This window comes from Mercenaria mercenaria, chromosome 1, assembly GCF_021730395.1.
Source record: "Mercenaria mercenaria strain notata chromosome 1, MADL_Memer_1, whole genome shotgun sequence".
NCBI classification, from domain to species: domain Eukaryota; kingdom Metazoa; phylum Mollusca; class Bivalvia; order Venerida; family Veneridae; genus Mercenaria; species Mercenaria mercenaria.
In genome coordinates, this window is record NC_069361.1 from 27,026,491 (window position 1) to 27,050,994 (window position 24,504).

The 24,504-nt window shown below is 32.3% G+C and overlaps 1 long non-coding RNA gene across 2 annotated transcripts; it reads left to right on the forward strand.

Annotated features, from left to right (window-relative positions):
- Positions 1-761: 761 nt before the first annotated feature.
- LOC123542508 (uncharacterized) lies at positions 762-20,123 on the forward strand. 2 transcript variants are annotated; one of them, XR_008370903.1, is made up of 7 exons: positions 762-1,025; positions 1,704-1,832; positions 10,460-10,540; positions 11,879-11,959; positions 12,343-12,375; positions 12,735-12,794; positions 16,444-20,123. It is a non-coding gene; the product is annotated as an uncharacterized LOC123542508 (long non-coding RNA). The 2 variants fall into 2 exon arrangements; XR_008370902.1 differs by having other exon boundaries at positions 766-951; positions 16,444-18,600.
- Positions 20,124-24,504: the final 4,381 nt, after the last annotated feature.

Here is a 24,504-nt window from a genome sequence, read left to right on the forward strand (position 1 = left end):
CATGATAATAAAAGCCGTTTGCGTCAGCATTATAGATTTAGCTTGTCAAAAAAACAAGTGACATTATTTTTATTTTATTTTTATGGTGAATTCTTTAAATTAACTTGATATAGTAATTGTAAAACATATTCGAAGCGAAATGCTTTCGGAAACGGATAACGGAACACAACAGACCGTATCATTGAGCGTTGATCTTATGTATGGTTGCAGACCAACAAATGCATTTGTTTATCATAATAGAGACTTTTGGAATATTTCCAAGTTGATCGCTGAAAGATAAAACGATTAATTATTAAGATGAATTAAACTTTTACGTAGATAGCTTTTCTGACTTTTAGTCTTCATGTTAAATACAAAAGATATTTGTTTCAGAATGTTTCCTTCCGGAACTAAAATATTATGCAGGAGAAACTACCTGCCTTTATTCAATGAACCCTACCCTATATGAAAGCAATAATTCTTAATTTACATAAGTTATGTACTCAGCACTATTAATTTTATGGTATACAAAAGCTTAACATTGAATGACAGTAACAAAAGAAATATGTAAATTGTTTTACTATTTTTATTTTTCTTTATTTGTAAAAGTACTTAATGACATGTAAAACGGTTGCCTGCTTAAACAAGCCCTCAACCATAATTAAACTGTTAATCATACAAGGATCTTTTTACAGATTGTATTGTCATATGATACAACATAACGTTATCGACCTTCACGTAGGCGTAGTAGATGAACAAACATCTTAGCGCATGCGCAATATGCTAATCCAACATAGCTATCAAGTTTGTCATTTACATTTTCCGAAAATGATACTTCAAAACAAGGACTTAGATCTATATCTCTTCATTTTCCGAAAATGAGACTTAAAACGAGGACGACGAAAAGTTAATGTCTGCTGTATATGTGGCAAAAGTTAATGTAAAGGGACTTCATCTTCAATTCACTAAAAGGTTCGTCAATCAGCCATTTTAGATTTGGTTTTGTTTAAATATGACTTCTTTGTAAAACAAAGATTTAGAGACTGGTAAGTTACTGTATTTTAGGGTATAGAGGGTTTTAGGGTATAGAGGATAGGTCGATAAATGTTGTATTTAGACTTGAATTATTGTATAAATTTTCATATTCTTCTTTTATTGTCATGCAGACAGACATTCTGACATACATTTTAAATGTTAGCTTGCGGTGTTATTTTTGATATGTCGTCAAATGAAAACTGAGGATATCCTTTACTGACTAAATCAGTGTGAATGTAAAGACATTAGTGAATGAAAAGTAGTTGATGTTGATAGAACTTTAAGAAGCGGACTGTTTTGAAAAGAGATACATTAGTACATGTATTCTGATTTACAGTATAACGATCTTGTGAAGTTTGTTTAGACATGAATTTTAAACTTGTAATGGAAAAAATATTACCAAAGCTTTCCTGTGCACCACCCTTAATCAGCATGTATGTAAACAATAGCATAGAGAGAAAAACACAGGGATTTCTATTGAAAGCTGAATGTTTTGAAAAGAATAGCTGTTTTCATTCTGATATAAAGAAAAACATTATTAAATTTCATTTCTTTGAATTGGAATGCAGAAAAAAAGAAGTTACTTATCCGCTATACCCTAAAGCACTGTAACTCTTCTAAGTAAACTTTTCAGTTAGTAACATCCGAAACCTTCCTCTGCAATTTTAATACACTTTTACTAATTTTAGGAAACACAAAGTTTTCCTTTATTAATGATGGACTATTGGTACCATCCTGGAATCATTTCACACAACTGCTGAGTTGGATAGCTTTATGACTGGAACATTAAGTAGGCTCCTGATCTGCAATTGTAAGAGGTAAGGTATTTCAATTTAAACAGCTTTTTTATTTTATGATTAAATTTATAAAATATTTATCTACATATATATTAGAATTAGGACCTTCTCTATTAACAAATACAGATATCATGGGCACCAGAATTTAAACTGAAACATGAACATTCTTATCTAAATGTTTTCTCACTTCGAAATAAAATGGGGATTATATTTCAAGTGATAGAAAGTTCTGTATTGTTGCGTCCGTTAGACCATATGCATTTTACGACTGTTATTATTTACAATGACTCTTGATCAGCCCCCGTAGATTTGTTTAACTTCCTAGAAATTGAAGTGGAAGATTTTCAGAAATTCTAAATATAGCTAAAATGTCTACTACTAATAAAAAGCAGGTCAATTATTTATCCGGAAGGAAATTGTGTCACCATCGACATGCGCAGAAAAAATATCCGGGTCAACATAAGAAAACAACAAAAATGGCCGATAATTCATTTAACAATTGTCAAAATAGCGGTATATAATTATGGTTTCTTGTCCTTAAAAATCAATTTTCAAAGAGTCAAAAAGAAAATTGATAAATCATTACATAGTACACAATAAGTAAGATTAATAAATGCAATGCAATACCGGGCTAATGGAAAAATAGCGTTTAAAACATGCTTTTGTATATATGTCAGATGGAAAAAGTGTTTCAGTGATAGACAAAATAACTAATAAAACATCCAAACAAACATTTATTATTCTATTTGCATTATGCCATACGTGTATATCACTCTAGATTGATGTTTGGTATATTCTTACACGGCTTATAAAGAAGGTGAACAAAATATACAACATTGGCAGTGTAACAGAGATTTTTGTAAACCCTCCATAGTGATGTACACATATGTAATTATTGGCCGGATTTCGTTGCATACATGTTATGGTTGATTTAAAAAAGAAATACACCTTGCATTTATAACCCCAATCATGTTTTTCACATTTTTCTGATAGTTTTTTTTTATTCCTGTACGTACTCAGTAACTTTAAAAGAACTATGCCACAAGAACAGACTGTATAATTAACACATATTTAATCTTTTGGTCATAATACAGAATAAGTTTTATTTGTAACACAAGAAAAGAGACCTGCAATGACCTTATCTTACCCTGAGAGTTTGCCTCAGCCAAAATTTCTTAGATACTTAATGAAAATGAAAAGGACTATACATGGATCTCACAGTTTTATAATCTGTGTATCTTGTATTTTGGTACAAATACACAGTTGTTACCTATTAACGTAAATATAGAGACTACCTGTTTGTGTCTGAACTAATTGCATTTTATACATTGCATGAATGATTTCTTTGGTGATTCGTGGTAAACATGGGTTCTAAACTTTAATGAAAAAAATATTGTGTTACGTGAGAGGATAACAGAAAGACAAACCAGCAACTATTAACAATAACAAAATTTTATTCTTAAATTTAAGTGAAACTACAAATACCTTTAAAAATGACAAAGAGCCGTAAAATCCAATTATATATGTAAAATTGTCAAAATCATGTCCAGGTGAAATTTAAATCCAGTCAGAATAAATTCCACAATGTTTCACACAGTTCGAAAGTAATATCCAAAAATGTATAATTCCTCTCTTCAAAGAAACTTTTTAAATCCAGATTTTTTTTATATAAATGTAACAATGAGAATAAAAAGAACATTCTAGAAAAATCAAGGGCAATATTTTCTGAAAATAACAGTAATACACTGTTTATCAGAATTGTATTAGAAAATTCTGGAAGAAAGTAGACTTATGTAGTAAATACAGGATGATGTCTTTAAACAAGGCTAGTAAATAATGATCTATACATAACACCTCCCCACCTGAAGAAAAAGAAAGTTTGATAAAACTTACTTTTAATTTTTAAAACATAATACAAATGAAACATACATAATACATGAAAAAGAAATATTTCATTTTTAAAATTATAACACATATACTGAATAACAGCATAAGATATGGAGACCTTTGTTCGGATAGTGCATCTGCTATAAGATTATCTTTGCCCTTGATGTGCTGAATATCTAAGTTACACTCTTGGAGTGAAAGACTCCATCTGAGCAATCTCTGATTGTTGTTTTTCATTTTGTTAATGACAGTGAGAGGATTGTGGTCACTGAAGACAACAATAGGGTATGTGGCTGCACTTTAATACACTTTAAAGTGCTGAATAGCAAACATAAGAGCTAGACACTCTTTTTCAATTGTAGAGTAATTTCTCTGATATTTATTAAACTTCTTTAAGAAATAATAGACAGGGAGATTAACCCCAGAGTTGTCTTCTTGTAGCAACACCCTTCCAGCACCAAAATCACTAACATCTACAGCTAACTTAAAATAAAAGGTTCAGCAAATAAAAATTTGGACAAATTTTCAGTAATTTCCAGCCATACTGAGAAAACGCATAAGTTGTCTTTTATTCGTTGGAACTGGAAAATCAGAGATTGATTCAACCTAAGCATCATTAGGTTTTACTTGACCCTGTCCCACAACATGACCACGAATTGTAACACAAGCTTTACAAAATTCACTTTTTGATACATTGTCAATCCACTGACTCTCATGAGGAAATCCCTGATGGTCAGTAAATGACTTTTTTCGTGGTGTATGATGACATCATCAATATATCCATCACATTCTTTAAGTCCAGAAATGACTGAATTTACAAGTCCTTGAAATGTTGCAGGCGAATGGCATACATTTGTAATGAAACAATCCAAACAGTGTAACCATGGCTGAAACTTGTAAAGCTTTTTCAGCGAGAGGAACTTGCCAAACTCCTTATAACAAATCCAATTTTGTTACAAATTTTGCCTGCCCAATCTTATCAATACAATCATCAATTCTAGAAATTAGAAATAAGTCAATTTTTGTCACGATGTCAACTTTCCTGTAATCTGTACACAAGCGATAAGATTTGTCAAATTTTGGAATAAAGATACACGGAGAACTCCATTCACTGTTACTTGGTTCAAAGAAATAATTGTCCCACAATATTTAATTTCTTCTTTTAAATGATTCTGTATTGTTGGGTTCATTCTATAAGGATGTTGTTTAATTGGAGTCGAATCTGTAAGTTGAATGTCATGAAATATTTTGTCAGTTCTAGAGGGTACATCTGGAAACAAATGTTCATATTCATGGATATGTTGTTTCAGCTGTTCTCTGTGTTGAGGTTCCAAATGTAAATGTTTTTCATCCAAGTGTTAAAGAATGTCTGAATGAAAAATTGTTGAAAAAGACGTTAAACCCGAACACACACACACACACACGCACGCACGCACATACACACATATGTCTGAATTTTAATTTTTTATTTGACCAAGCACAGTACCGTTATCACCTAGTTTAAAAGTTATTTTTTCAGCACATTGATCATATCCTGATTTCATTTTGTTTTGAGCAGATTGCAAATTTGAACGTGCCAATTCACAAGCTTTTGTCAGTTTAGTTCTGAAGTCAGAAACATATTGAAGCAAATCTAAAGAACTGTCATCTTTTGAAAGAAATTTTCTTTAAGTAGTTTTAAAGTCCACGGACACTGTGACCAAACATTAATTCAAATGGACTGAAGCCAAGTAATTCTTGTACTTGTAGCATCTCGTACAGCATTTCTGACCGCAAATAACAAAATAATGAATACCTTCATCCCAGTCCTTCTCTGTATCAAAAAATATGTTCTGATAATATTTTTCAATATTTGATAAAATCTTTTCTAAAGCGCCTTGAATATCTGGGTGATAGGCTGAAGATTTGTATTTTTCTATGTAAATACTTGTTGAAATGTATTAGACATAGAATTAGAACCTTGGTCACATTGTACAGATTTTGGGAGACCAACAAATGTGAAAAATTTAGTTAGAGCCTTAACAATGCATTTAAATTTAATGTTCCGTACAGGAACAGCTTCAAGCAATCTTGTTGAAGCACATATAATTGTCAAAAGGTACTGGTTCCCTCATTTGGTTTTAGGCAAGGGACCAACAAAGTCCACTATGATTCTACTGAAAGGTTTTTTAAATGCAGGTATTGGTTGAAGATATGCCTTACTTATTTTCTGATTATGGGAAGACCTACCAAATTTAAACACATCTGATTTTAAATTAGGCCAATAGAAATGATTCAAGATCTTTGGTATGTTTTATTTACACCACAATGACCTGACATGGGCATTTCATGAGCCACGGAAAACGAAAACATTTTGGGACCACAATCTGGTAATAAAGTGTCCATTCATCAGCAAGGACATCTGGTGGCCACCATTTCCTCATCAAAATCCCATGTTTAACAAAATAGCAGACAGGGACCTGTGAAGCTTCTTCTTCACTTATAGCTTTTAGAAATAATAACGAAAGTTCAGGGAATGATCAGAGAAGTTGTCAAGTTGTCAGAGAAGAGTCTGTTTACTGAACAGACAGATTTGAAGAAACAGAATTATCTTCCTCATAATTAAATTTTTCATTGATAATAGTATCAGACAAGTCAATGTCTGACACAAAATCACTCTTAATGGCTTTCTTGGCAATAGATGGATAACTGCACAAGAAGGGTAAAAGGTACGGAATTTCCTGCACAACAGGATCAGGTTTTTGATCCAAACAAGTAGTGTCAGTTACAAGTGGATTTACCTCAACCTTATCTCCAGCTAAGTCATTTTCTAACAGTAAATGGGCACCTTTAAATGGTAAATCCCGTCTTCATCTCATTGTTGTTATATTTTCTGGTCCTTCGGGATCATTGATTTCAACTCATTTAGATTTGAAAATTGAATACTGCTTAAGCCGGTGCTAGCGGGCATGGGCAGTGTTGCACTTTCCATAACTGCTCATGAACAGACTCAATTAAACCGAGTCTGCAATTTTCACTGTTTGCTTTGTACTCGGTACTTTCGAGGGATCAACTTTCCAGATCATATTTACACCCAGTCACAGGGCCATTGACCAAATCTGAGGTTAAATAAACATTATCGAGGGGTACAGAAACGAAACCACACTCCATCCCTTGGATAAGTTCATTTGTACTACAAATCTTCACAGAAAATGCAGAACATCTGCACAAATAAGAGATTGAGAAGCTCCAGTGTCATTAGGATTTTAATAGGAGTAAAATCACAGACTAGTGATATAGAATCATCATACATGAATGGCTCATAAACCTCCATTATAGCATCAGAATTTGTGTCCTTGATCCCTATAACAGTATCAACATTAGTACAAGGCTGGGGTCTCTTCTAAGGAATCTCTTCCCTGATTTCTTTTTAAAGAAACACATTATGAGATAATGTGTCCAGGTTCATTTTCAGCATGTGTATTACTTAAATTTGATTTTTGAGAACTTAGTGTATTGGAATGATGAGAACCTAAAATTATTTTGATGACAATATGGTTTCTCGTTCAAATAATTTGGTTTGTTGAAGAAAACTTTATGAGTTAAAGTATAGTCATCAGCCAACCTAGCAGCCTCTTCTAAATTTGCAACTTGTTTTTCATCCAAAAAAGTTTTGACCTCGGTGCTAACACACTTTTTAAATTCTTCAGTTAACATTAACTGCTTATAAGTTTGTCATAACTAGTAGCTCACTTCTTTGATGTACACCACCTATCATATAACTGCTCTTTAACTTGGGCAAATTCAATATGGGTCTGGTCAGGATCCTTTCTGCAATATCGAAATTTTTTTCTGTAAGCCTCGGGAACTGGCTAATAACCTTTTAAGATTACATTTTTAACATAATCATTATTTAAATTTTGTTCTACAGACAGTTGTGTATAAATTTCAAGGACTTTGCCAATCAAAACACTTTGTAAAAGAAAACTCAAATTTTCCTTAGGCTATTTAATATTTTCAGCTATTTTCTCACAATGCGTGGAATATTTGTCAACTTTTTTTCTTGAAAAGGTGGAACTAACCTAATGTGTTTGGTGACATCAAAATGAGAAGAACTTGAAGGTTCTGCACTTCTGCTTGCCAATTCGAACCTTTTTCATTTCAAGTTCGTATTGCTTCTTTCTTTCTTTCTTTCTTTCTTTCTCTCTCCCTTTCTCTTTCTTTTCTCTCTCCCTCTCCATTTTTAACCTTTTCTCTTCTAACCGTATTCTTTCCTCTCTCCTCTCTCTCCCCTTCTCTTTCTTTAAATTCTAACTTTAATTGCATTTCTCTTAATTTCAAATCTGACTGAGTTTCTACAATAAATGACTCAGCAAATGAATCAAAATATCTTCATCCATGAGATACTGAGCAACAATATTCATTTTTTTATTTAACGTCGCACCGATTCCTAATTTCTTGCTTGAGCATGGATGATTTTACTTCAGAAATATTACAATGCTTGGCAAGCAGAAGTAAATCAGATTTCTTAGCTGACTGAAACATCTTCTGGGATGGGCCAGTCGCAAACTTATCAAAATCAAATGATATTTTTATAACTGCTGGTATGTATACTGTCCCAAAATAAAATAAAAAATAAGATTTCTTTTTCTATATAGGATAATCTTTAAAATATAGCTAAAAAGTCTCAAAACGTTAAATTCGAAGTATTAACTTCAAAATAGCAGTCAAAGGCTGATCCCAGACGCGCCCCAATTTTTGTTACGTCAGACGTTTACAATTTCTTGTTACAGTAAATGAAAATGGCTGGAAGACAAAACAGTAACTATTAACAATAACAAAATTTTATTCATGAGTTTAAATGAAAATACAAATATCTTTAAAATGACAAAGAGCCGTAAAATCCTTCAAATAATCCTTCAAAATATCAAATATCCAAACTGGTAATATTAAGTTTTAAGAAATACAAGAAAGTTTCATCAATATCTACAGTCTAGCTTCTTAGATTAAGTTTGAAATCTAAAACATCTGACTATATATTGCATCATGGAATATTCCATAATTGTCATGTAACAATGAGAATAAAAAGAACATTCTAGTAAAATCAAGGACAATCGTTTCTAAAAATAGCTGTCATATACTGTTTATCAGAATTGTAGTAGAAAATTCTGGAGGAAGTAGAATTATATAGTAAATACAGGATGATGTCTTTAAACAAGGTTAGTAAATTATAATCTATACATAACAATTTTACATAAGCTTTTGAATACTTATGCTTTGATAGCATTTCGATAATTTCATAAGTGGTACCTTTTTTCGTGTGACTTTGTATATTGTAAAGAAAAGATGATTTAAAAATAGTGTTTGCGATTCTCAAGTACTAAAGAAAATTGGCGGTTCAGATAATACTTTTCTAAAAAAAACTTAAATATTATGGCACTCTGGTACCTAACATTTAACTTCAGACAACTTTTTGTTGTAAATTTATTGATTTTTACGGTCATATTTACCTACGATTGGAATCTTCACATTCAAGATGATATAACATAATTTCTTTTGCTATTGTTCATTTAACATCTACATTTTCCTTTTTATTAAAAACCAGTCTACAGTTATAATATACCATGAACTTCGTCCGTAATAATTTATAAAATTATATATAGTTTGTAGAATGTTGTAATTGTCATCTTGAAATGTGATGTATGATACTGTAGCTATACACATTGTATACTCATAATTAACAGGGCATTGCTATGACTTTGAGTGCTCTGCTATCAGGTCACTTTGAGACAGACTACTGTTTCTAATTCCTTGTTTTTAACGCGCTAGATACTCTTCTGAGGGACCATTTAGATATCGTCGGGGGAAATAATACAACATATGCAGCGAATAACATCCTTACGTAACCTTATTAGTTCGTTTTTTAGTACCACCTCTTCAGCAAAAAACCTGTCAATAACAATTTCATCAAAATTTTACTAAACTGAAATATACTATCAAATTTACTTATCCAGAACAACAACTTCTACATAACATATTTGTATATTCCAAAGAGTGTTGCTCTACAGAGGTTGCATTTTATATGCTAAACTTTTTAATCTCATCAGTGTAAGTACAATTTAAAAAGTGACTAAAAGAATAACTGCTTTAACATTCAGTAAATACGTTAGCTTTCAATACAGTTATAAAGAGTTATAGAAATTGCATCAAAATAGGCCCAGAAAGCTTTGAAGCTATTTAATTTTATTTCAGTATACTGAAAAGAGTTACCATACTTACACTTCAACTGTAAAATAATGCATACTTCGAAAATATTTTGCTTAATGATGTGTGCAGAAAAATAAAGTTAATAAAATGAATACAGTGACAACCCTCCAAACACACAGATATAAACAACCATAACAACTAAAGCAAAAAAGGAATAAATTAAAAACAAATATACGAGCTTTTTATGTTTTTCTTTGTTTATACTTACTCATTTTAGCTTGATCATGATGAAAGCTTCAAGGTTATTTGAATCACTCGCGAGCCAGCTTCCTAGGTAAACTAGTGCTGCTGTCAAGTTAGAAGTCGTGGTTGTGACCCCATTTGGGGCTCGATCACATGGCCATATGTGGCTTTTTTTGTTGAAGAGATTTGATGTATGCTACTTTGTTATATTGCTTAAATAAGACAAATCGAAAAATAAATTTTGAGCAAAATATTAATACATTCAACAATTATCCTATTATAGTGATTTTTCTGGGCAGAATCACTCACTCTTACTAACTCTCTTTTTTCAGATGCCAAGAGAAAGGCAAGCGGAAATCTCGTGCCATTATGTCCAACAAAGAAGCTAAAGATATGCTGCATACAGGAAAATTGTAATTTTGTTAAGAATTCTTTAAAAGTAGTATCTAGTACCGGTACCTGCTTTCGTTACCAAACTATAAAATGGACTGAACAATTATTTTATCTGTAATTCTTGAACGGTTCAAAAGTTAAGATTAGTTCAGGTCAAATCTTATAAAATCTGTAAAATCCTTTACGACTATTGAGCGCAACCAAGCAGCACAATAATAGCAGACTCGGTTTTACTGAGTCAGTGAAGTGTATAACACCCACACGCCCCCGAGCCTGCTTCAGTATCTGTTATGGTATGTTTTTATTATCACAAAAATAGGTTGCTTGAGTTTCTAAATGTAGTAACCTTTTACAGACCACTTGAAATAACTACAAATAATTGAAACAAAAGGCATATTTGTATAAAGAAACGTGATTGTGTCTTTCAGAAACCAAATCATACCATTCAGGTGTTCGCTTAAACCACCAAGTGCTGGGATAGGCGGATAGTCCTGCGTCCGTTACCGAACGACTGTCATCAATTTAAATTTCATACATCTTCCCCTCAGTAACTACTTGTTAGAATTTCACCAAACTCCTAACAATGTCACCTGTTGTTTTTATAAAAATAGATGGTTTGATCTGAAATCCTTATAGGGGCTGACGGAAATCAAACCTTAAACTGACTTCTCGTATCGTTTGATAGATCTTCATCAAACGTATAAGTTGCCGTTAGTTTGTTTAAATGCGGACACTGTCCACTCTTAGTTGTTCCAAAACCTAGTATAGACTGCTGTAAAGTGTGTTCCAGTAGTTTTGCTACCATTTTTTAGGCATCGTCTTAGCTTAAAATAGAAAATAATAAAAATACCTTTTTTTGTGAAGCAGCCGATGGATCATCACCATATTTGGTTTTTATATCCTTGGATAATCACCTTCGAACGTATACAAATGGTTTTGTTTGTCTCCAATAAGAGACCGAAAAAGTAGAATAGAAACTCCTTTAAACGGCTCTTACTCATGAATAATTTTATGGCACTTCACTAAAGTTCGTCTATTGTTTTTGCCTTGTCTGCCATAGCTTAAATTTGAATACTTAAGTGACTATAGGAGCAATAGGTAACTGTACTTTTTCTTTTGTGGAATTCATTCCGTACGGCTTTTATATGGCTTTTTTCTTTTACGTGGCTACAGGAAAAAGAGCAGCCACATAAATACTCATGCAGCCGGACGGACAGGGCCAAATTTAAATTCCTTTACTTTATGCGGGTGATAATGAAATGTTCGAAAAAAATATTGTTTTTCTTGTTGATGGTAAATGCAGTATATTTTGAGCGTAATTCATAAAGAAACCGTGTTTTCTCTTTTTCTTTGTTCAGATTCCAAAAGGAAAGTAGACGAAATAGTTGAACCTAAATATTCATCTAAGAAGCAAAGAGTATGCGGCATACAAGAAAAGGGTAATTTTGCAATTTGTTAATCAATGATTTGTATTGCCTGTTTCTTTGTTCCAAAAAGAAATAAACTGAATGAGTGTTAATTCCTTGCTTGATCGGTTTAAAAGTTATGAATTGTACAGTGAGATTTAAATCGGATTCGTTGTCTTTGAAATCATGGAATCATTACAAAAGACAGGGGCCACTTCAAATAACATCATAACATAGCAAGAGAAAACTGTATTAGCTATATGTCTTTTTAACATACATACCAAACCATTTATTATTTTGTTTCAATACTATTAATTGACATCATAAAATAGTTTTTGTATAGCTAGGGCTATTTAGAAATATGCTTTGTTTATGCTGGTTGCACACTACCAAATACCTTCTACTTTTTTTCACAGGTCCTGTTGGCCTTCCTTTTCAAGTGACTGGAGGTAATTCTGGTTTTGGTGATGTTTCATTTTAATTGTGTTCTAGATATTCAAACCGTTCTATATTAATCATATTCCATAATCAAAGGATCTTGATCAATGCAAGCTATTCTTTCTATTGTAAACAGCCTTTTATTACAAATATCTAATTTCTTTCTTTACAATTTGATACCTTGGCAATATTTTATTATAAAGTACATCTGACATCAAAACACATTATAGATTTAGCAAATTTATGTTTAAGTTTATTAACATTGGTTGTTCCTGTTTTCTAAAAGAATATATTTTGAAAATATTGTTATAGTCACCTATATTGGAAACCACATCAAGCATTTCAGTAACACATCTAAAATATTTTCTAGGTCTTTCCGCCGGAAGATCCTGTGCAATTGAGTGCTGTTCATTTGGTAACACTTTGGCAGGTTGGTAATACTTTTCAATATGCTTGAATCATATAATCATCACAATAAAAAAACAAAGATAAATATCTAACAGGAAAACCCACGTATCAAGAAAGCAACTTCCCCAAAGTATGAACACATCAGTGCTTGCTTGGACGCGCACACGACCAAATACACTCACAAAGATATATACAAAGCAAAAACAAATATATCGAGGACAATACGAACAACTAAAGGAACACAATGGGGCACCGCTTTGACACGGTCGGTGGCAACACACCATAGAGGAGCTTAATTCTGTTAAATTTTCTAATAACGCTAGAGATAAGATGGCAAATTTTGAAAATGTTGCTTCTGTTTATGTATGTCAAGGAGTTCGTAGGATTTTCGGAAGTTTATTAAAAAACCGAAAAACATATATATTTTTTAAGATACTAAAATTGACGTTCTAAAGCAAATCGAGGGGTAAATGCGAAAGAGTTCTAAATGCTTTTTTAATTATATGCACTTAGAACTCTTTCGCATTCACCCCTCGAAATGTGCATTACTTAAGACACAAAGTATGTCTATAAACAGCAACACCATATCATAATATGTATCTCAGTTTTAGAATTGGCGTTAATACGAGTTATTTTATCACGACGTCAAAACCTATGCCGACGTGTGAATTAGTATATTCTGCAAATTTGGTCTGACACAAACTCATTAGTATATTTATAAGTATATAATAACGATAAAAGCAGTAAAAGAAAATCATGAAACTAAAGAAAAAGTTAAAGAGCTGCTGTGATAGAGTTTTGATTTTCCATAAGCCCTTTCTGATAAGCCACATGTATGTAAATTTTTTAAACTGATAGTTTTATGGTCAGTCACGTGGTAATTGATATACATATTACTTGATAAAATGCACAAATATCAATTAATTTTGGTACATCTATAAAGATTGCTTGCGTTCATTAATGTACCTATACTGGCGAATTGAAATATCTGTAGTTGCATGGAAATATTGGAATTTATAAATAAACAGATAAAACAGGCTTCTTTGGAGCTTCAAAATAATTTACTTACACTGGATAACTTGGATAAGAAAACCATGGTATTGTACGGAAAGGGAAAATAGTGTTCCGTAAACACAAATAGTCTCCTAATAAGATAAAAAAAAAACGTTTTTAAAGAGACTTACCCACACATTTTAGGCGAAAAATAATTTCTCTCAAATAAAAAATCCAAAAACATGAGTACTTTGAATGTGCCTAGTGACACACACTTATTGACATAAGATTTTTGTAAGATAATATTTTTATAATTAACCAAAAATATTATGTAGAAGGTGGTAAATCGTTGCAAGACCTTTGAAATAATGCAGGAAATTTGCATTCTTCTTGCATTTTTACCAATATCTTGTTTTTATTTTTGCCACATTTTCCCTCATTATCAATTGACAGTATTATATATACACTCTATGCCAAACATAATGGAAATGATGAGGTTGAAAAATTACACTCAAACTTTGGGCGAGTAGCTTTAACAATACAAAAAGGAAATGAAAAAGTGGTCATCTCATAATAGATGTTTCGAGCGAATTTGACTATATATCAATCCTTAAATATCTGTTCATTAGTACATAAATGTCTATATATCAATACATTGAAATGTATATATCAGTATATAAGTATCTAGTTTATATTAGGCCAAAAAAAATTAATGTTTAGTTTCTCAGGCCACTTTTTGCCAAATTTAATGAGGCAGTGCGGATTTTTTTATATTTTTATTTTCTTTTTTATTAACGACATTGCCCGTTTTATATGAAATAATGATGTACATCTATTTAACACACTTAAAGACATTGATGAACAAAGAACCATTTTGACGATTTAATCGTACAGTACGCATATTTTCCATTCTTTTGTCCATTTTTGTTGAATTTTTCTTTTCGCGAATTTCGTCAATTTTTTTGACAAAATTTTAGATCAGCGTCAAAAGTCATATGCGGCGGGGCCTGAGAAACTAAACATTAATTTTTTTTTGCCTTAGTACAAACTCCAAGGAAGCAGTGGACGCCGTTACTACAATATTTCAAGGCCAATGAATATTTACAAGAGGTGCTTAGTTATTTTCAAGGGAAACATGATGCCTATATATTATTATGTAGCCATAGTAACTAAACACTCATAGTTGTTTTTGATGATTTAAGATTTTTCAAATTAAAGCTATATGACTTTATGAAGACTACTCATAATTATGGAAGAAACTTAAAAACAATCAAACGGCTACCATGCTGTCAACAATCAACCATTTTTGAAACAATGTTGTCTTTCCTTTTGTGAATGTGAAAGCAAAGAGTAACTGGTGGTGAAAACCAATTGGAACTTAAAATTATTGCCTTTGTTTTATTTCTTATCATAATCATACAAAAGAATATTTTTTTAAACGCTATTAATCATTTTTATGAATGTATTGACTGTTATGTCATATTCTTGATATACCCTTTGAGACACCATATACCAAAAAGTATACTATGCACTAACATCTCTTAGTATTAGCAAGAACGTTGAGCGGTTGACATATTTATAGCGACTCGTGCGAGTTAATTTTGAGAAAATAAAGTGATTTCACAGTTTGTTAAATATGAATTTTATAAAAGAGACAATTTCAAGTTACCATATTGGCAGTACAAAATGTTTGCAAACTATCTCTGTAAAGAATTAACTCGATGTAACAAAATGAATAAAGTATCTTGTGAAATAAGAAGATATTGAGATAATCATATAATTGATACGTTGCATCACATTTGATAATTAAAGACATTTGTCTGTTGAAATCTTACTTTAGTACTTATCAGAGGAAATGAATCGTATGCATAGTAATATTTTGGTTTGACAACACTACTCATTTCTAAGGCAAACGAGACGCTTAAAAATAATAATGTAAAGAACCATTGATATCTCCTATTGCATTAAAATGAAAAATTCAGTCTTTTTAAATTAGAACAGTTTCTGAGAATGAATTTGACGCTATCAAATATAATTTCTTGCAAAGCCTTGATATAACTTTTAAAATAACAATGTAAATGTAAATCATGTTAACAGAGCACAAAGGCTAATAATGCAACCACATTGTCTTTAGCTTTAAGCAACTGGTATCGTAAAAGATTCATCAATGACTACCTTCAAAACCGCCTCGGTAGCCTAGTGGTAGAGCGTCCGCTTCGAGTGCGGGAGGTCGTGGGTTCGATCCCCGACCGCGTCATACCAAAGACGTAAAAAATGGTACTAGCAGCTTCCTCGCTTGGCGCTCAGCATTAAGGGGATAATGCTAGGACTGGTCAGCCCGGTGTCAGTATAATGTGACTGGGTGGGATATCATGCCACGTGTCTACGGCGTGATATTCCAGTGAGGCAGCACTATAAAGTTGGGCATTGTGCTCACTGCTACAAGTAGACACCGTCGTTTATATGACTGAAAAATTGTTGAAAAAGACGTTAAACCCGAACACACACACACACTCAATGACTACCTTCAGTGAGTTGTATAATTTCATCTTTAAAGTAATATTAATATTACATTAGTATGTACTTCATTGACATACAAGGGGAGAAAAAGTACCGACAATAGATGAAAAGGATTTTCTGCTCTGATGTTTAAGATAATTATATTTTAATTATTTCAGCTTCAAGTCGACAAGATGACTTGGATCAAGAAAAGAAGGAGAACAGTACTCTTGATTAGAATATCACAATGGTTTTGGATTACAAGGATGAAATAATCTATAACGAAGCTAAACACGATCATGAGAAGAAATTTAAAGTGATATGTTGAATGCAAGATCGGTGAACAAACGCGACTATTTAAACTACATTCCTTTTATACTAGTACTTTTCAAGATGATACCATCTAAAATAAATTTCAATTGTAAACTGCAATGTTACGTATTATACTTAAACAAGTATTGCCCACTCAGTATTTATATCAGAGAAGATACTGACATTTTCCAAATGACCAATTTAGCCTTTATTCCTGATTTTTCCGTGGTCACCATACCAAAGAGTAGGAATAACTGGCAAAAATGACAAGATGTTTTTTGTATTGTTTATTTTAACATATTTATTTTTATAAATCTTCTTCATTTTGATTTTTTGTAATAACAACGACTTTATCATCTTCATTGTCATTTTGTACACAACTTTTCAATACAGCATAACGTATACAATTAAAGTCGGTAAAAGATATTTTAGAGCAAATAATATTGAATCTACTTTTCTGCTCAATAACTTAGGAATATTTTGACCTATGATCCTCAAATCACATTTCACACTGCATGACCTGTTTTAGTTCTGCGGTTATTATCCCCCGACAAAAGTCGGAGGGATATAGTTTTGGCGTTGTCCGTCCGTCCGTCCGTCCTTCCGTCCGTCTTTCCGTCCGTCCGTCCGTCCGGAGCCATATCTAGGAAATGGTTGGGAATATTTATTTAAAATTTCATATACATGTTCACCTCTATGAGTTCTTGCGGCCCGTCGAGTTTCAGTCAGATTGCCCAAGTAACACCAGAGTTATGGCCCTTAGAAGTTTCTAGTGTTAACTATATAGGGTACTATAAATATGGCAATTTCTGCATCATAACTTTTGATATATTTGACCTACAACTATGAAACTTAATCAGAATTTAGATCACCATAATGTGGTTGTGTACACACAATTTTAGTCGGATTTATTTGTAAATTAAAGAGTTATTGCCCTTTAATTGTATAAAAATCCACATATTTGTACATAACAAACTTACCATTTAGTAGAATTTCATTAAATTTCTTTCATTCTTTTCCATGAACATTTATTGTAAACATGTGAAGTTGTGTACCCATACCTGGTCATCCCCTTACCTTGATCACACACCTCCCCCCTATCCCCCGACCCTCAACACCCCCCCCCCAAAAAAAAAAATAATTTTTTTTTAGATTTTTTTCAAACAAACTTCATATACATGTTCACCACTATGAGGTTATGGGGCCCATCAAGTTTCAGACAGATTGCCCAAGTAACACCAGAGTTATGGCCCTTAGAAGTTTCTAGTGTTAACTAATATAGGGTACTGTAGATCTATAGATATGGCAATTTCTGCATCATAACTTTTGATATATTTGACCTAGAACTATGATACTTTAACAGAATTTAGAGCACTATAATGTGGTTGTACACAGACAATTTTTTACGGATTTCTTTTGTAACTTCAGAGTTATTGGCCTTAATTGTCTAAAAATCCACATATTTGTACATAACAAACTTACCATTTGGCAGAATTTCAGTAAATTTCTTTCATTCTTTTCTGTGAACATTCATTATAAACATGTGAAGTTGCGCACCCACACCTGTCACCCACTTGCCTTGGTCACACCCCCTCCCCACCCCCTCCCAATTTTTTTTTTTCATTTCTTATTTTAGATTTTTTTCAAACCTTCATTATAAACATGTGAAGTTGCGCACCCACACCTGCTCACCCACTCGAATTTGCTTGTTGAGTTAAAGGTTAAGGTCACATTGACTGTTAGTATACAAAACGGTTTCCGCGAAATATCTGGAGAACCCTTACCGTAAGTTTCTTCAACTTTGCAGACGAATTACCATTGGGCAGTATATAACCTGTATTCACTTTAAGGTCAATAAATTAAACGGTAAGGTCCCAAAACTGTTAATACAAAAATGTGTTCTGCTCAATATCTTCAGAATGCATTGACTTTTAATTCTCAAACTCAGTAGGCTCATCGTTCGTGTGTAGTGGTTACCCATATTGATATAAAAGTCAGTGGGTCAATTATCAATGTCACAGGTATTGTTTATAACAAAAATATTTTCCTTTTAGCAACCCCTACACCTAGCAGCCTTTTTGTCAAGCATATTATATATCGCCTCTCAAGATTTGAAACCTTGCTCGGTGTAAATAATCATTTTACGCAAGGCCATCTAGCTGAATTACGAAAGATCAGTCGCCCATCCATGCCTATAATACAACTTGGAGGAGCACCTGGGTCTTCATCCACCATCAAAAGTTGGAAAGTCGCTATATTTCCGAAAATGTTTATAAAGCTTTATTTTTGTATTAACGATAGTATATTGAATGTTGAAATTATGAGAACACATGAAAATTTATTGAATAGATAATTGTGCCTTGTTTAATTTCTACACTTCATTATAGTTATACATATGTGCGCAAGTACTACATCTATTTCTGTTCCAAGACAAATCATTTATATGCTACTGTATATGTTATGTTTTAAAATGTTTATTAACAATTTTGTAATATATTATTTTATGCTGACAAAGTTATGGCAGCATGTCTCCAGACTTCAGGTTGTGTACAACAATTATGAACATCTATATATTATTTCAAATTTCACACACTGATAATGATAACACACTTGAATAAATGCAATTTGATATTTACAAGGTAGTATCAGTGTCACCATTATATATATATATATATATATATATATTATATATATATATATATATATATAGTGTTTAAAGGCAGACAATTATTCTTAAGCAACATGTTTTCGTATATTTTGTTAGAGATTTAAGCAACAAATTAACCCATTACATATTGTTAAATCCATATTACAAATGTATTTTATTGGTTTTTACACATTTTTATAATTTTACACCACATTTTGAAATTTTACGATTTAATTTTATATTTTACTGTTGCATTGATTTTGGAATATTTCAACAATCTGAACCAAAAGGCAAGTTTTAAGACTGTGGATAGTTTCTGAATTCACTTATTTCTGATCTGCATTGGCTATGCAAATATAATAAATATGCCTCATATTTATATAATTTCTATGGCTAAGTAGTTTTCAAATTTATACTTTTGCTATGTTAGATCTATCTTGGTTGGGCAATCAAATTTAAAAACAACACTTGTGAAGAACTAACTGTATTAAGCGCTTAGTGAACAAAAAGTGCGAATGATCAGATGTTAAAGCTTTGAACTAATTGATTACTTGTCTCAAATCTGATAAATCATCTTAACAGTGCTGCCTAAACGCACATTTAGATACATGTATTTTTACAATATTTTATTTAATGTTTTATTGACATGTTTCATCTTAACTACATTAACATTGTTACATTTGAACTAGTGTGTTAGTGAGTATATCTCATCTCTGATGAAGCACAGTTTAGAAAAAACAGCTTATGCGATGGATGAAGTTTTGAAAATTTCGTACAGGCAGCTGAACAATTGTACAGATTGTCCTGTATATTTACTTGATAAAATTGAAGATAATATGTCAAGATTTGTTAGTGAACATAAATTTATATATGTAATAAAGTGAAATAAAAACGATAAAAGTCTTGCAAAACTATATAGAGCGTAAATCCTAAAGATATAATCGATAACTAACCATTATTCATGAATTCTATACCTGTACAAACCTGTTCCCTGCAAGTAACTGTCAATTTCACTACATGAATTGGAGGCGGAGGACGAATGATTTCAGACACAATGTCTTTTATCTTGATATTGTTACGGAAAACATTTGCTTTGCCCGAGATTCGAACACACGACCCCGCGATCCGTAGATCTGCACTCCTCCTATTGAGCTAAGCGGTCGGGCTCAACATATTAGTTGTAACTGACCATTTCAGAAAATGGATTGAGATATTTGCAGTGCCAGATCAAAGTGCACAGCCTACTACAGCACTATTAAAGGAGGTCATAGTTTTAAATTCGGGGCTCCATTAATTGTACATAGTGATAAAGGTGCAAATTATAAGAGTAAAATATTTATAGAACTTTGCAGATCAAGACATTTAGAACTACTTTTAAACACCTAAAATGTATTGATCAAGTAGAAAGGTTTATAAAAACTCACACAAGCTAAGAGCATATTTGAAAGATAAACAAACAGATTGGGATTACATCTAGAGTGTTAGCAAATGACAGTACAAATTTAACATCCAAATCTTCTCCTGTTAGGCAAAGAGCTCAAGTTACCAGCAGAAATAACCTTTGGTAGTACAACCTGCTCACGTGAGAATGTTTCAACTTATGGTGAATATGTCGAAAGACTGGAAAGTAGACTGCAAAAATCCCACCAAATCTGTAGGGAAAATTTAAGTAGTAAAATGAAACGTCAGAAAAACATGTATGGTGTAGGCCTTTCCTTAACAATGTATTAGAAAGTGTATGTAGCCGGGTACCTACAAAATCCAAAGAAATAGAACATATGTCCTAAGCATGCCTTACATTGGACCATTTCTTGTAAAGTAAAAGCAAATAAACAGAATAACAAAGTTCAAATTTCTAAATGTGGAAAATCGCAAATTGTTCAACATGATAAATTTAAATAAAGTTATACATGGCAGACAATCCACCTAAATGAGTAGTAAAACAAAGAGAGCCAATTTCAAATGAACCTGTGTTGTAAAATAGTCTGTATCATAAAGATTGTAAAACAATTAATGCAATTATGTAAAATTGTATAATTGATCATTTTTATCAAATCATTAATCAAATAATTTCATTAATATGCACATTAGTGTAAACATCTATAAACTGTATGTACATATGTTTTTAAAAATGGACATAAATATAACACATTTCCAACTGAATATAACATTGTAAGTCATGTAATTATTATTAAGGTAACTGACCCGGCAGTTAAAAACTTATTTTCAACCTTTACAATGTCCATTGGAAATACACGACCAATAAGCCAGACACCACCTACTAAATGTCCGACAAACTTAAAGTTGTTCAACTAAGTGAAAATATGCTACATAATTCCATTTTTCTTAAATGTATATAAAGATATGCAAAACAGTTTGTAATAACTGGATCCTCTCATGTTTGGAGCCAATACAATGTAAATATAGAGCATCTGTTCTGCATCGGTATTCTGTTGTCCCTCATGAACCGAGTCTGCAATTATTTTGCTTCGTTGCTTCCATAGGACCCTCTAACATTTATTATTAAAGCTGTTTTGTGTTTCGTGGTCAGGTAATGCCAGTGGTTAAAATGTTAAAAACATGTATGTTTAAAAACTGCAAAACTTCATGGTTACCGATGACAGGATTTAAAAGAATGGGGCAAAATTTGCACAAACATAATTATAATGCTTAGCGTATCGTAACATTAGTAACTCTTGTACATCATGTTAAAAGTCCACCATTCAAAGCGCATTGAAAATCGATTCTGTAGACGAATATAATTATCCCGTTAAATTTATATATATTTCAGTTGCTACGCAACGGTATTCGGACTCATAAATGAATTATTAAGTTTTGTCATCTGCCTGTTTGTGTGTCTGTCTGTCTGGTTATTTTTGTTGTTGTAACTAAAGGATAAGACATAACATATATATTCCACAAGAGCTTAACCTGTAACAAAAGCTCAATGCATTGACACCGACACAATGTAGGCCATATCGCGACTTTTCCAGCCTTTGATGGTGAAAAAATATCCAAAGTGCTCCTCCCGGCATTGAACCACTAACCTTCCGTAAGCCTGCTGGATAGTTTCCTTATATGAAAAACTCTGCCACAAGTGAGATTCGAATCCACATTTGTGAGGAACTAGTGGTTTGAAGTCAGTGACCTTTACCATTCGGCCAATGAGATCCCTGGATGAAGGAGTTAATTCTATGCACTTTTACAACGAAGTTCCGCGGCAGCCAGTGCTCTGGGATATGAGAGGTGCTGCACTTTCATAAACCCCGACGTGTATGTAAATAAAGATTACTTGACTTAAAAATCCCAAGCGATGCAATAGATGAAATTTTGAAATCGGTGGAAATCTTACTATATGCATTTCAGACACTTATCTGCAAAGGTAGCAAACATATTGTTTGTTTGGATCCAGAGTGTTTCAGTTCTAATAATGCAGCACATTGCACATGAAAAATAAAACTTTTAAGGGAACATGTTCATGTTTCATCTAAAAATGTTACCTGGAAACAAATTCAACCAATTACAAAATCAAAAGGAAAGTTTTTTTTAATAAAACGTTTACCAGTTTGTGTTATTAGGAACATATTCAAAACATCGATTATTTTTTACACAAGTAGACGAGATCTCACGCTTGTGTACAGGTTGCATAGAGCGAGGCAGGAAAGGCAGTTGCCTATCTATTCGTTAATTGCTTCATAAAACGACTACGACCCGGATTAAGCGTTTACATGCCTACCCTTATCTATCAAGTTAAACATCACTGCATAGTCTTTAAGTGTCGTGTGGCGAATGTAAAAACGCCAAGTATTTGGACTTAGGGCTAGTTATTATTTCTGCCTCTTTGAGATCCTAAAGTTCAATATTTTTTATGATAGAGTTTATTCCTACGAATGGACTCCGTCAAACCGAGTGTGCTAACATCGTTCTTGTTTGTGTTCTATGCTTCAAAGGAGGCATGTTATAGGTTAACTTAACCCGGCTCTTTCGTGCTCAGCAGAAGATAATATAGTCACTGATATATATATCGAAGAAGTGAATTCCCATTATAAATACACTAAAAGTGTTTTGCGATTATTTGCTTCCCATCCCTTTCGAAATATTTAAATCTTAACGGGATTAACGAGTAATTTCCACATACCACTTTTTGAAATGTATTTTGAGAGTAGTGTACTTTATAACTCTAATTTACCATAAAGCTGTAAAATTTCAATGCAGTTTATTTATGGATGCGGATTTTGCAACTTTTTCAAAATAGCTAATAAAAACTGTGTGATTGCATCATTCGCTTTTGCTGTAATTTGTATATGTTATCAACGATATTTTTTTCTGAATGTACTTAAAATAAAAAAGTTCAATTTTACAGAACTGGACAAAAAAGAAATATTGAGTCAGAAGATTTGTTAAGTGTATATTATGAGGAACAATGATAATCATTGTTGTGTAATGACCTCCATACTTTGTGAGACGCAGTAATTTCTACAATATCCGACTTTATCACCCATATTTACTTCATTTTTCTTGTTTCTTGCCACCTGTCACTCCATATTCTTAACCACACGATTATGATTCAAATTATACGATTTTCCGCTATCACTTTAAAAAAAGTTTTATGCGCAAATGTTGTGAATTTCCTTATACAGTACAAAGGACGACAATATCTCCTGTTTAAATGATACATCTTGTTTCTTTAATAGTTGTAACTTCCGTTCCCAATATTATACGTGAATCTCATTAACCCTAGTTTTAAAATTTTTAAAACAAACTTTTTTTACTTTTTTTTATCTGTATTCTAAGTACCGTTGTCGAAACATTCGCTAAGCTCTTTATCGTTTTTCATTCTTTCCATTTTGAGCATTTCGATAGAAAACATTTAATAATGATTTAATTGAATATTTATCATGCCTAAACCATACATGAACTCAGCTCTGAGATTCTTGCGTCTTTTTTCCACCGCTCACACTGTGTATACATTTTGCACACTTTCTGCTGAGGAAAAGCCCTTTCGGAAAACCTACTAGTACATATTCTATAACTTCAGATCGTTAGAATAAAAACAGTATATACTGACGATGTTGTTAACTTGTTTGGGTTTCAGTTTTTCCGCGGACTTCATACATATCTCTCATCTTTTTAACAATACTCCAAGGCAAGAAAATGTTTTTGACAAACATCTTCACTTGCACAGTTTATATAGTAAATGATACCTAGCCTACACCTTACCTTCAGATGTCAATGGTTTATGATGTGCATGATATTTGCGAAAAGGCATTAGCAAAAATCA